This window comes from Cervus elaphus, chromosome 11 (genome assembly GCF_910594005.1).
Source record: "Cervus elaphus chromosome 11, mCerEla1.1, whole genome shotgun sequence".
In the NCBI taxonomy this organism is placed as follows: domain Eukaryota; kingdom Metazoa; phylum Chordata; class Mammalia; order Artiodactyla; family Cervidae; genus Cervus; species Cervus elaphus.
This window is the reverse complement of record NC_057825.1, coordinates 102,606,681-102,619,050: the sequence shown is the minus strand read 5'-3', so window position 1 is coordinate 102,619,050 and position 12,370 is coordinate 102,606,681. Positions and strand designations below refer to the sequence as shown.

At 37.4% G+C, this 12,370-nt stretch overlaps 1 pseudogene; it reads right to left on the bottom strand.

Annotated features, from left to right (window-relative positions):
* Window positions 1-4,611: 4,611 nt before the first annotated feature.
* Window positions 4,612-5,520, bottom strand: LOC122702584 (annotated as a pseudogene).
* Window positions 5,521-12,370: the final 6,850 nt, after the last annotated feature.

Genomic DNA, 12,370 nt, shown 5'->3' with positions numbered 1-12,370 from the left:
CCTATGAGGCGAGAAGATACTCCATAGACACCAACCCTTCCTATAAGGCCTGAGTTAGACTCTTCAAAATGGTCTGTAATACTGGCAGAAAGATTCTTATTCTGCTCTTATAAATTTATAAAATAAATAGGAAATATTCTATCTAGTCTGTGATAAAGCTATCTCTAAATAGCCAGATCCATTACCCCAAATCATTCCCTAGCAGAGCATGTGAATTAAACATTCCCTCTTCCTCCAACAGATATTTATAGGGATTTCATGAAAAGTTCTTTGCCGAGGCTTTGAAGGAAAAATGTCTTCACGCTTCCCACCCAACCCTGAAGGATTTGCTAAATGAGCTATTCAGTTCAGATTATCCAGAATGACAGCAAACCATGAGGCCAATTAATCCCAGACAAGATTGTTAAATGGGAGATACTGCCCAGAGAGCCCTCCTCTCATCCTATTCTTTTTTTTTTCCATTTATTTTTATTAGTTGGAGGCTAATTACTTTACAATATTGTAGTAGTTTTTGTCATACATTGACATGAATCAGCCATGGATTTACATGTGTTCCCCATCCCGATCCCCACTCCCGCCTCCCTCCCCACCCCATACCTCTGGGTCTTCCCAGTTCACCAGCCCTGAGCACTTGTCTCATGCATCCAACCTGGGCTGGCGATCTGTTTCACCCTTGATAATATACTTGTTTCAATGCTATTCTCTCAGAACATCCCACCCTTGCCTTCTCCCACAGAGTCCAAGAGTCTGTTCTATACATCTGTGTCTCTTTTTCTGTTTTGCATATAGGGTTATCATTATCATCTTTTTAAATTCCATATATATGTGTTAATATACTGTATTGGTCTTTATCTTTCTGGCTTACTTCACTCTGTATAATGGGCTCCCGTTTCATCCATTTCATTAGAACTGATTCAAATGCATTCTTTTTAATGGCTAAGTAATATTCCATTGTGTATATACCATATACCAAGGAAGCTGTGTACCATAGCTTCCTTATCCATTCGTCTGCTGATGGGCATCTAGGTTGCTTCCATGTCCTGGCTATTGTAAACAGTGCTGCGATGAACATTGGGATGCACATGTCTCTTTCAGGTCTGGTTTCCTCGGTGTATATGCCCAGGAGTGGGATTGCCGGGTCATATGGCAGTTCTAATTCCAGTTTTTTAAGGAATCTCCACACTGTTCTCCATAGTGGCTGTACTAGCTTGCATTCCCACCAACAGTGTAAGAGGGTTCCCTTTTCTCCACACCCTCTCCAGCATTTATTGCTTGTAGACTTTTGGATAGCAGCCATTCTGACTGGCGTGTAATGGTGCCTCATTGTGGTTTTGATTTGCATTTCTCTGATAATGAGTGATGTTGAGCATCTTTTCATGTGTTTGTTAGCCATCTATATGTCTTCTTTGGATAAGTGTCTGTTTAGTTCTTTGGCCCATTTTTTGATTGGGTCATTTATTTTTCTGGAATTGAGCTTCAAGAGTTGCTTGTATATTTTTGAGATTAATCCTTTGTCTGTTTCTTCATTTGCTATTATTTTCTCCCATTCTAGATGTTATCTTTTCACCTTCCTTATAGTTTCTTTTGTTATGCAAAAGCTTTAAGTTTAATTAGGTCCCATTTGTTTATTTCTGCTTTCATTTCCAATATTCTGGAAGGTGGGTCATAGAGGATCTTGGAATAGGGTTCATGAGTGGAACTATTGGTTAAATCATCCTATTCTGTCTTAATGAATGGGACACCTTCCATTTCAGTTACCAATAGCTTCACTCATGCACCCTACTCCAAGGGAAAAACACACTTTCAAAGTCACATGGAGGTATAGACTACAAAAAGTTACCAAAGACTCTGTCCTTTAAGTCAAATCTTTACCAATGACAGAAGAAGCTCTGAGAGTAGGTAAAGGTTCAGATAGATCTGATCTAATAGAATTCTAGCTTCATGACTTATGTTTCTGTGGCTTTAAGCAAGTTTATTAACTTCTCCTAGTTTCATATTCTAGAAACTGTTACTGTTAGATATATTAATTATTATATAAATCCTGATAACACCAGTGAAATATAACTAATGACAATGAAAACTACTAATTTAAATTTCTATAATTCCTATAACATTTTGAAATCAGTCACTAGAAAAAGGAAGGAAGAAGAGAAAAATGGAAATAAAAATATTTTTACATACTTTTATATTTAAAAGAACTTCTTAAAGTATGATTTATGTACAATAGGCTGCACTATTTTAAACATACAGTAAATAACTTATGACAAATATATACACTCATGTAAATGCCACCACATGAAAAGGGAATATTAATTTTGATCTTCTAGTCAAAGGACCAGATTATGGCTTTCTGTGTGTCTTCTCTTCATAATTATATTCTTTATTTTTCCTTCTGCTCTTTATTATTTAGTATTATAATATGGTTCCTTCTTAAGTAAGACAGACAATCCATTCCATGCTCCTCTCTAGCCTCTGATGGTTATATATGTTTCTACAATTATTTATTTATTAGCTCAACAGGTACTTGACCATTTAGACTATGCCAGGTGCTATTCTAGGCACTGAAGATGTAATATTATTCTTAAGACACAAATTCTTACCATCATAAGCAGAAAATAAAATGAATAAACTGTATGACAGGTTATAGAATGATAAGTGCTAAGGAGAAAAATTAAGCAGAGATGGAGGAATAGGAGATACAGAAGGTTACTGGATGGACATTGCAATTTTATGAAGTAGTCTGAAAAGTCAGTATTGCGAGGATACATTTTAATAATAAATCAAAAGTATTGAAGGGATAAGTTATGAATATATCCAGAGGAAGAATAACTGAGAGACAGAAAACAGGCTTGCAAAGATCCTTAGAAATGATCACAGCAAGAAGACCAGTTACTAACTTTAACCATAAAAAGTTGTTAACAGAAGAGACTATAATCAGATCTTACACACTTTGATTGTCAGAATCTGAAGGTCCATGAGTGCTGAGATTCCCAAAGAGACACGCTCATGCAAAACATCTCAAAGTGGCATCATATGAGTTCATCTGCCACAGTTTACAGTCCAGTTTTCAGATCTATAGGGAAATCAGTCAGTACAGTCAGTCAGTTGTGTCTGACTCTTTGTGACCCCATGGACTGCAGCACGCCAGGCTTCCCTGTCCGTCACCAACTCCCGGAGCTTGCTCAAACTCATGGCCATTGAGTCTGTGATGCCACCCAACCATCACATCCTTTGTCATCCCCTTCTTTTCCTGCCTTCAATCTTTCCCAGTATCAGGGTTTTTTCTAATGATTCAGTTCTTCCCATCAGGTGGCCAAAGTATTAGAGTTTCAACTGTAGCAAACTAGTCTTGATTATATTTATTCTCAGAGATAGACTCAACGTCTGTTCCCTTGTGGACTGGCTCCTACTGTTAATACTCATTAGTTAACAATACTCAAACAAAAATGTAAATTTAGTGAGATACATGAAAAATATGAGCTTCCCAGGTGGCACAGAATCTGCCTGCCAATACAGGAGATGCAAGAAATGCAGGTTTCATCACTGGGTCAGGAACATCTCCTAGATAAGGAAATGGAAACTCACACCAGTATTCTTGCCTGGAGAATCACATGGACAGAAGAGCCTGGCAGGGTGCAGTCCATGGGGTCTCAAAACAGTCAGACACAACTGAGCAACTGAGCGCGCACACACACACACATTATGACATTAGTTCTATTTTATTTGCCAATTATTGCCTTTTTCACATGTATGATCTCATCCGTGAGATGTTACTTTTTATAATATAACTCTAACAGCTTTATAAAATGGTCATCCATTCAGCAGTAACCATGGAAAGTGTCCATGAACTTAAAATACAAAAACAGAAATATATAAAAAGCTAAGAAATATGAAAGTGATAATCAGCATGATGAACAAAACATATTAATGTATGTAGAGAGAAATTATGTGTCAATACAGTGAATATCTTTGTTATGAATAGAATTATCTGATTTGAATAGGAAGTGAGGCTTTATTTCCCTGTACATAGTCAGGCAAAGGAAAAGCTAATTTTTAAGAGCATTAAAGAGAGGAGACAAGCACCAAATAGAGGCTTAACTAGTTGATATTTATGCTCCTTGGGGACCATAGGTTTCTGGGTGTGACATTATGCTATTGACATTTAAGCCAGAAAGTATAAGATATAGACACAGTCATTGCAGGGCTGGTTTACCAACAAAATGGATGGTAGAAATCAGGGACAAACTGTTAAACTTGAATAAGAAACATAAACAAACAAACAAAAAATGATGCACAAAGCCAGAAGGTAAACCTATAGAAAGAACAGGATGTGGCTCACAAGCAGAAACATCAAAGCAGAGAGCAGAAGTGAGGAGTGGGTTTGTGCCTCCACAAAGATGATGGAACTTCAGTTTCTTTCTCGGAGACACTGGTTAAAATAATACAGATTTTGCTGAGTGCTCATTCTTCCTGTGCCCCTAAATGCCAGACTGGAACACATTTATACTGTCCCCAATAGAATGAGAACATTTTTTGTTTTCCATCAACCCAATTATACTTAAACTCTAACAAAATTAACAGTTGGCATCTTCTGCTCTTTGCCATCTCGAGTCAGACTTTGTTGCACCATAACTTTTCCATGGCCTGTTTGACTTCTGCATTCCTCAGAATGTAAATCAGGGGGTTGAGCAAGGGTGTCACAATAGTGTAAAACACAGCGACCATCTTGTCCGCTGGAAATACAGTTAGAGGGTGAACATATATGTTTATACACAGAACAAAGAATAAGACAATAACAATAATGTGGGAAGTGCATGTGGAAAGGGCTTTCCTTCTTCCTTCTGTGCTACAGTTACTCAAAGAACTTAAGATGAAAACATAGGAGATAAGCAGCAACAGGAAACTCACCATGCATATGGTCCCACTGTTAAACACTATGAGTAAGTTGATGACGTAAGTATCCACACAAGCTAGTTTCAACAATGGCTGCATATCTCAAAAATAGTGATCAATAACACTGAGGCCCCAGAAGGGTGCTTTCAAAGCCAAGAGAATCTGTGCTGAAGAATGGATACAAGACCCCATCCAGGCCAGTTTCACCTGTGTGACATGGACACTCTGGCTCATTATGGCTGTGTATCGCAGGGGCTTGCAAATGGCCACAGCAATCAAAGGACATGAGGACAAGTACCAAGATCTCCATGCACACAAAGAAGTGAAATGCAAAGACTGGGTCATGCACTCATTGAAGGAGATGGCTTTCTTCTCAGATACAGAATCTACAATCAACCTAGGGGCAGTGGGTTGTTGGAAAACAGGCATCAGCAAAGGATAAGTAGAAAAAGAAGACATGGGGCTCTGAAGTGTCTGGCTATATCGTATGGACATCACAATTAGAAAGTTTGCCAACAGAGTCCCAAGGCATAGAAATAAGAAGGTAACAGATATTACTTTCTTCTTTAGTAGATTCTGTGTTAACCCAAGCTGAATGAACTCATTCATACTGCTGTTCACCTCCATGGTTATGGTGAATATAGAACAGGCACAACTGAGAAGTGGTTCATCTGCAAAAAAAAAAAAAAGGTTGGAGAAATGGTGACTTGGCAGTTGCAGGGTATTTGGATGCAGAATTGCAATTTTTAGAGTTCTAATTTCATCAAATGTATAATTTAGTGTTTCTCAAAGTTTTCATACACTATACTCATTCAGGAATTTTTTAAAATGTTGACATGCATTAAACACTGGCATTGATTCAAGGTCTTCTTATGGGTTGCCAATTTTTTGGGGGGGGAGGGGGGAGCAGGGGAAAGCTCTCAAGTGATTGTGCATGCTACCATGGTCTGAAAACTAGTGAATTTGCTTTATGATCTTAATCAGATTATTTTAATGTCTTGACGCTCTTTCTTTATATGACAGAGAATCTAACAAATACATTATTAAGCATATGTATATGATACATATATGTGCATATAATTTGTATGCACATCAATTACTGAATAATAATATCCTTACATAACTTAGAAATAATATATTTGGAGATTCTCTGCTGAATGAATACACTTCTTGATTTGGACAACAGTTTCTAGCCATTATTCCTGATCTCTTCAGTGCCTTTGTTGGGTTACACTTAAGAAAGAAGCTTATTTTTCCCTCCTTAGGTTCATTGCAGCTATAACTTTACCTTCATTGCCAGTTAGGGAACATGAGATATTTAAGCAAATCATTGAGGCTAGCAATATTTTGGAAAATTGCTATTTATTTGATATAAACCATTACATTTGTTAGATGCATGCTAGTAAATTTCACATTCTGTGGCCTCAACCTGTTATTTCACTTTCTATATTTCTGTAACTTGTGTACTATCCTCTTTCATATCTGATTCCCCTACCACTGTCATCTAGAAGATTGCATTCTTTCCATTTTTATCTCTTTATAATGTAAGTTTAAAATTTTATTTCAGAAATTAACATAAAAATATATCTCCTTGCTCTCCTATACTTTTTCCTTATGTACATATATCTATATAATTTCAATCATCTAATTTTTTTCTGATTTTCCCTTTTTAATTTAAAAGCCTTTTCTCTGTTAGCTAAACTGTATTTGTAGTGTAACTATCACTTAGCAATTATAAATAGACATGTTAGTCACTCAGTAATGCTTGACTCTTTGTGACACCATGGCCTCCACCAAGCTCCTCTGTCCATGGTGTTCTCCACGCAAGCATACTGGAGTGTGTTGCCATTCCTTCCTCTAGGGGATCTTCCCAACCCAGATATCAAACCCAGGTCTCCTTCAGTGCAGACAGGTTCTTTACCAGCTGACCACCAGGGAAGCTCAAAATTAACATATCAGAATCTTAAAGTATAAATTCTACCATGTATTTTTTGTTTTTCCAAATTTTCATCTTAATTAAAATATTTTTAATAAACTCTTCTCATATAGCTTGTGCTTATTTTAATAGTTTAATCAAAGGTATGCCAAGGGGATTGCTAATATAAATATCACTATTTTAAGTCACATGGACTGTGGCCCACCAGGCACCTCTGTCCATGGGATTTTCCAGGTAAGAATACTGGAATGGGTGACCATTTCCTTCTCTGGGGGAGCTTTCTGACCCAGGAATCGAGCCTATATCTCCTGCATTGCAAGCATATTCTACCACTGAGCCACCAGGGAAGCCCATAATTATTGACACTATTCTCAAATAATCTTTCAATTTGGTTGCTTCAATATTTCTTAGAAAATTAATTATTGTATGGGTATATCTGCATAATAAAATTTCCAAAGCTTGCAATGTATTACAGGGTGAGAAAAGTGCCCTTCAAGAATTCATACTTAACAAATCCCATGGTGGTGTTAGCCACTCAGTCCTGCCAGACTCTTTGTGACCCCATGAACCCAACCACGCTCTTCTGTCCATGGGATTCTCCAGGCAAGTGACCTGCCATTCCCTTCTCCAGGGTATCTTTCCAACCCAGGGATCAAACCCAGGTCTCCTGCATTGCAGGCAGATTCTTTACCATCTGAGACACCAGGGGAGCCCATAAACCAGAAGTAAAAGTTAGTTCCTTACACATTCTGCTGGGTTTTCAGATATATATCTATATATACTGTATGTATACACACATACACATATATGTGAAATATTTTTATGTACAAATTAGGTCATTTTCCATCATTTCTAAAACTATAGCAATATGGCACAAATTATAAATAAAAAATTAACTTGAGGCATTATTATATTTACTTAGTTAACAGAATTAAAATTATGAAATATGTATTTTGATTAGCAATAGAGTATAACATTTTTGTATATTTTAATTTATTATATTTCATTTGTTTTGTAGTTTGTATGTTATGTCTGTTTAATTTTTGATATCTTTAAGTTTTGAGCTCTTTTTTTTTCCAACATTATGCGATAAACTCTATCAATTTTACACTCCTGTTTCCATTTTAGTCAATCATGCCTTTAAAATTTAATGTCAAATGAAGCACATTTTAACATGAATTTTGATGTACACTTCCTCCTTCTGACTAATCATCGATTCTTTAGTGATTCAATAAAATCACTGCAGATGGTGATTGCAGTCATGAAATTAAAAGACGCTTACTCCTTGGAAGGAAAGTTATGACCAACCTAGATAGCATATTAAAAAACAAAGACATTACTTTGCCAACAAAGGTCCATCTGGTCAAGGCTATGGTTTTTCCAGTGGTCATGTATGGATGTGAGAGTTGGACTGTGAAGAAAGTTGAGCACTGAAGAATTGATGCTTTTGAACTGTGGTGTTGGAGAAGCCTCTTGAGAGTCCCTTGGGTTGCCAGGAGATTCAACCAGTCCATCCTAAAGGAGATCAGTCCTGGGTGTTCATTGGAAGGACTGATGCTGAAGCTGAAACTCCAATACTTTGGCCACCTGATGTGAAGAGTTGACTCATTGGAAAAGACCCTGATGCTGGGAGAGATTGGAGGCAGGAGGAGAAGGGGACGACAGAGGATGAGATGGCTGGTTGGCATCACCGACTCGATGGACATGGGTTTGAGTAAACTCCGGGAGTTGATGATGGACAGGGAGGCCTGGGGTGCTGCGATTCATGGGGTCACAAAGAGTCAGCACGACTGAGCGACTGAACTGAACTGAACTGAACTGAATAACACCATCAACTCAGTCATCAAACGTATACTGAGAATCTGCTCACATCTGGAGTCAACTTACAGAGCACGAAAAGATGTCCTCAACCTCCTCACAATGATGCTGGAGGGATACCATTTCTCTAGGTAAGATTCTTAATCATTGAAAAACTACACACAACTCTGCAATAATACCAAGTGAACTTTAACTCGATATCAGAAAGATCCTAGAAAATAAGTTGATTGGTCGTTAAAGGTTTAAACATGGGAAATAAGTGAAATTATGGTTTAATTGAGTTAAACTGCAATTTCCAACAAAGTTCTCTGAAAATTAAATATTTAAAAAGTTTATAAAGGGTTTCCCTAAGTAAGATAAATATATCAATATCAGTAAATCAAACTATTTAATTCTAGTAAAGTTACACATCTAAATAAAATTGACTTTCCATGCAGTTGAGCTAAAATAATATTAGTTCACTATGAGAAACTAGAAATATCACAATAATTACAAACTCTGATTGGAAGTTGCAATTTTCTCTGCTGGTATTAAAAAAATAAAATAAATCAATGATTATTTAACTTTAGTACATTAGGTTTCCAGTAGGGGATAAAAGCAAAAGAGAGGGAGCCCTTTGCTGTGAGAAGAGGAGTTAGGATAGAAGAGTGATTAAATATTTTTAGAAAGGGAACATTCATTGCTTCAGGGAAAATAGATGCTCCCATCATTAAAAACTGCACTCTCCTTAAATCCAAAGGTTTTAAGAGACAAATTTTGGGTAGGTAACAGACAACCATGACATCCAGTTCAACTAATTCTATTTTATTTTAAGTACACAAAGAGAAGGTTTGGGGGCATAAAAACAGAAAAGCATCATTGACAGGATGTATGTGTTAGTTTAAATCAATATTACCTGAGAATTTTATTATTGAATTCAGCCATTATCTCCAAACTTTTCTGGACCACCCTGCCTCTTTGATTTGGGAGGGCATCATGGTAGTAGAAGGTCTTTTTCCTTCCTTGATGGCTTACATTTTATTTTTACCTACTAAATTGTTAACCAATTCAAATATATTTGGTGCCAAAATTTTTCCATTCTTCTTGTTAAATAACCATCTGCCTCTACCTCCTATGTTCCATATATTATGTGTGTGTGTGTGTGATTGACTAAGGCAATTCAAGATTAAATATTATTCTTTTTCCATAATCTTATCATTCAAATACATTTTTTCTTATGCTATTTCATTTGGCATACACATTTTTTTTTTGCAAGGTAACTGGACAGCCATGTGATTCATCCATTTCTAGTTACAAAACATGACCTGTGATACAGAGTGTTTTAAATAAGACACTTAGGGTAGAGCTAGAAAGGGATGTTACTGCATAGCCTCTCTCTCAGCATTCACCCTACATCTCATGTAAATATCAAATTCTAATCATCACAGAGATTGCATCTTAGAAAAAATAAATCATGAATCATGAGAGAAGAATTGCAATTGATATCTTAAATTTATGTCCTGACTCCAAAACTAAGTGTGTTAGGCTAAGATTAAAGCAAAAAAATTAAGATCTAACTGGATAATAGTGAAGAGGAGGAAAGAAGCAGACTAATGTAGTCAGAACAGGAGAGAGGAGTGAGCAGGTACCAGGGAAAGAAGAGTCGGGGATGGGATATAGAAAGACATAGAGTGGGAAGGAGAGCAAACATCTTAGAGAAAGTCGTTTTACCTGAGATTTCATCCCACAGTTCAGCTTCTTTCTTCCTGAACAACGACACCATCACTTACCCCAATTAAAGAGAGACTGTTGTTGTGTGTTGTCGCAAGGATTGTCAAGGATCTTGAAAACCCAGGTGTGTAGAAAGTGGAGCCCAATTTCATACTCTGTCCCAGAAAGATCAGCACTGACCGTAGACTTTGAACCAGGAGCTCCCCGAGAGACAAACTTCTGCCAAGCTGGCCTTCATTCCGTGTGTTGCATCCTCTGTGAGCAGAGATGCATTTGAGAGGTACTTCGACTATGTGCTGGGTCCAGGGAAGGCCTAGGAAGCCTGAACCACCATAATTCTTCATTGGTAGAAAAACTCCCCAGGAGCGCTGTAATTTGTTAGAAGACACGCTGAGTATAGATTCCAAGAGATCAGTGTTTACGGCTCAGATGGTAAAGAATCCGCCTGCAGTACTGGAGACCTGGGTGCAATCCCTGGGTTGGGAAGATCCCTTGGAAGAGTGCAACCCACTCCAGTATTGTTGCTGGAGAATCTCATGGACAGAGGAGCCTGGCAGGCTACAGTCCATGGGGTCACAAAGAGTCAGACATGACCGAGAGACTAAGCACAGCACAGAAGAAAATATTTCAGACCGACTGAGAAAATTACCTCTTTTCTTACAACCAAACAGATGACTTCCAATAGAGTGTGATTTTCATATCTTCAACTTTCATTACTTAGAAGGTGAATTTTGTGAAGCTTGAATAAAACACACAAACTATACTTCATTGAGATTTGTCATTGCCTTCTATCACAAGTGATGATGGGATGTAAAGAGTTTATGGAGAAAGGGAATTCTTCATGTAGCCATAATTCACACAGCTCCTTCCTGGAAACACTGGGTCAGCCAGAACAGCAAGGTCTATATAGGAGCAGGGAGAATGCTCTGAAAATGGAGTGAATTTCTTAATTTGGTTCTTGGAAACTTAATTGGAGTAAACTATTCCTAAACTCTGAGACATAAATGCCTCTGCAGCCAGCTTCCTTCCCACTGTATCTGTCTCTCTCTCTCTCTCCTCTGTGTGTGTGTGTGTGTGTGTGAAAAACCTTGAGGCTAAGTGTTTTATTTTCACTGTACTGGATATTTATAGAAATGCACACAAGAGTTTGCAAATCCTTAAGGTAGGCTTTAAGCCTCAGGAGCTCCAAGGAAACTATTTCATTCAAACCAGTCTCAAGTGATATGCAAGGAGCTACCTAGCTCAAACAGTCCAAGGGCAAAATCAAGCCTTGGGGACAATTGGTTAAACTTCAACTCATATGACTTGATTTGAGGCAATTCTGTTCTCTTCCCCATAAATTTTCCTTAAGTCTATCTCTTCTAGAGGCCTGGAAGTCTTTGAAGGCAGTTGAAAGTCCATAGATGAAATATGTGCAGTTAACTACTCTTGTTTGTGTTATATCAACATGTGAACTGATTTCCCTGGTGGCTGAGATGGTAAAGCATCTGCCTGCAAAGAAGGAGAGCAGGGTTCGATCCTTAGGTTGGGAAGATCTCTTAGAGAAGGAAATGGCAAGCCACTCCAGTACCCTTGCCTGGAAAAGCCCATGGATAGAGGAGCCTGGTAGGCTACAGTCCATGGGGTCACAAAAGACTGGACATGACTGAGCAACACTACTGTCACTTTCAAAGTGTGAATTATGGTTATCATCAATATCCAAGGACTAATGTCAGCAATAATTACAGTTCTTTGGCAAATCTGAAACACTAATATGTTAATGTTTTTCATTCTATTGTTTATTTATTAATTTCTTAAATAGAGTTAATTTACAATGTTTTGTTATTTTCAGTTGTACAGCAGATACATTAGGTTGGGCAAAAAGTTCATTGATACACATATATATATATATGTAAAAACTAATCTCTAAGACAATTTTGTCTTCCGTCCAGAAATATTTTCCAAAATATCAAATGAGTAGCAAGAAGTGAGAGTAATTTTTTTCATTCTTTTTTGACTTTTAGATTCTAAGTA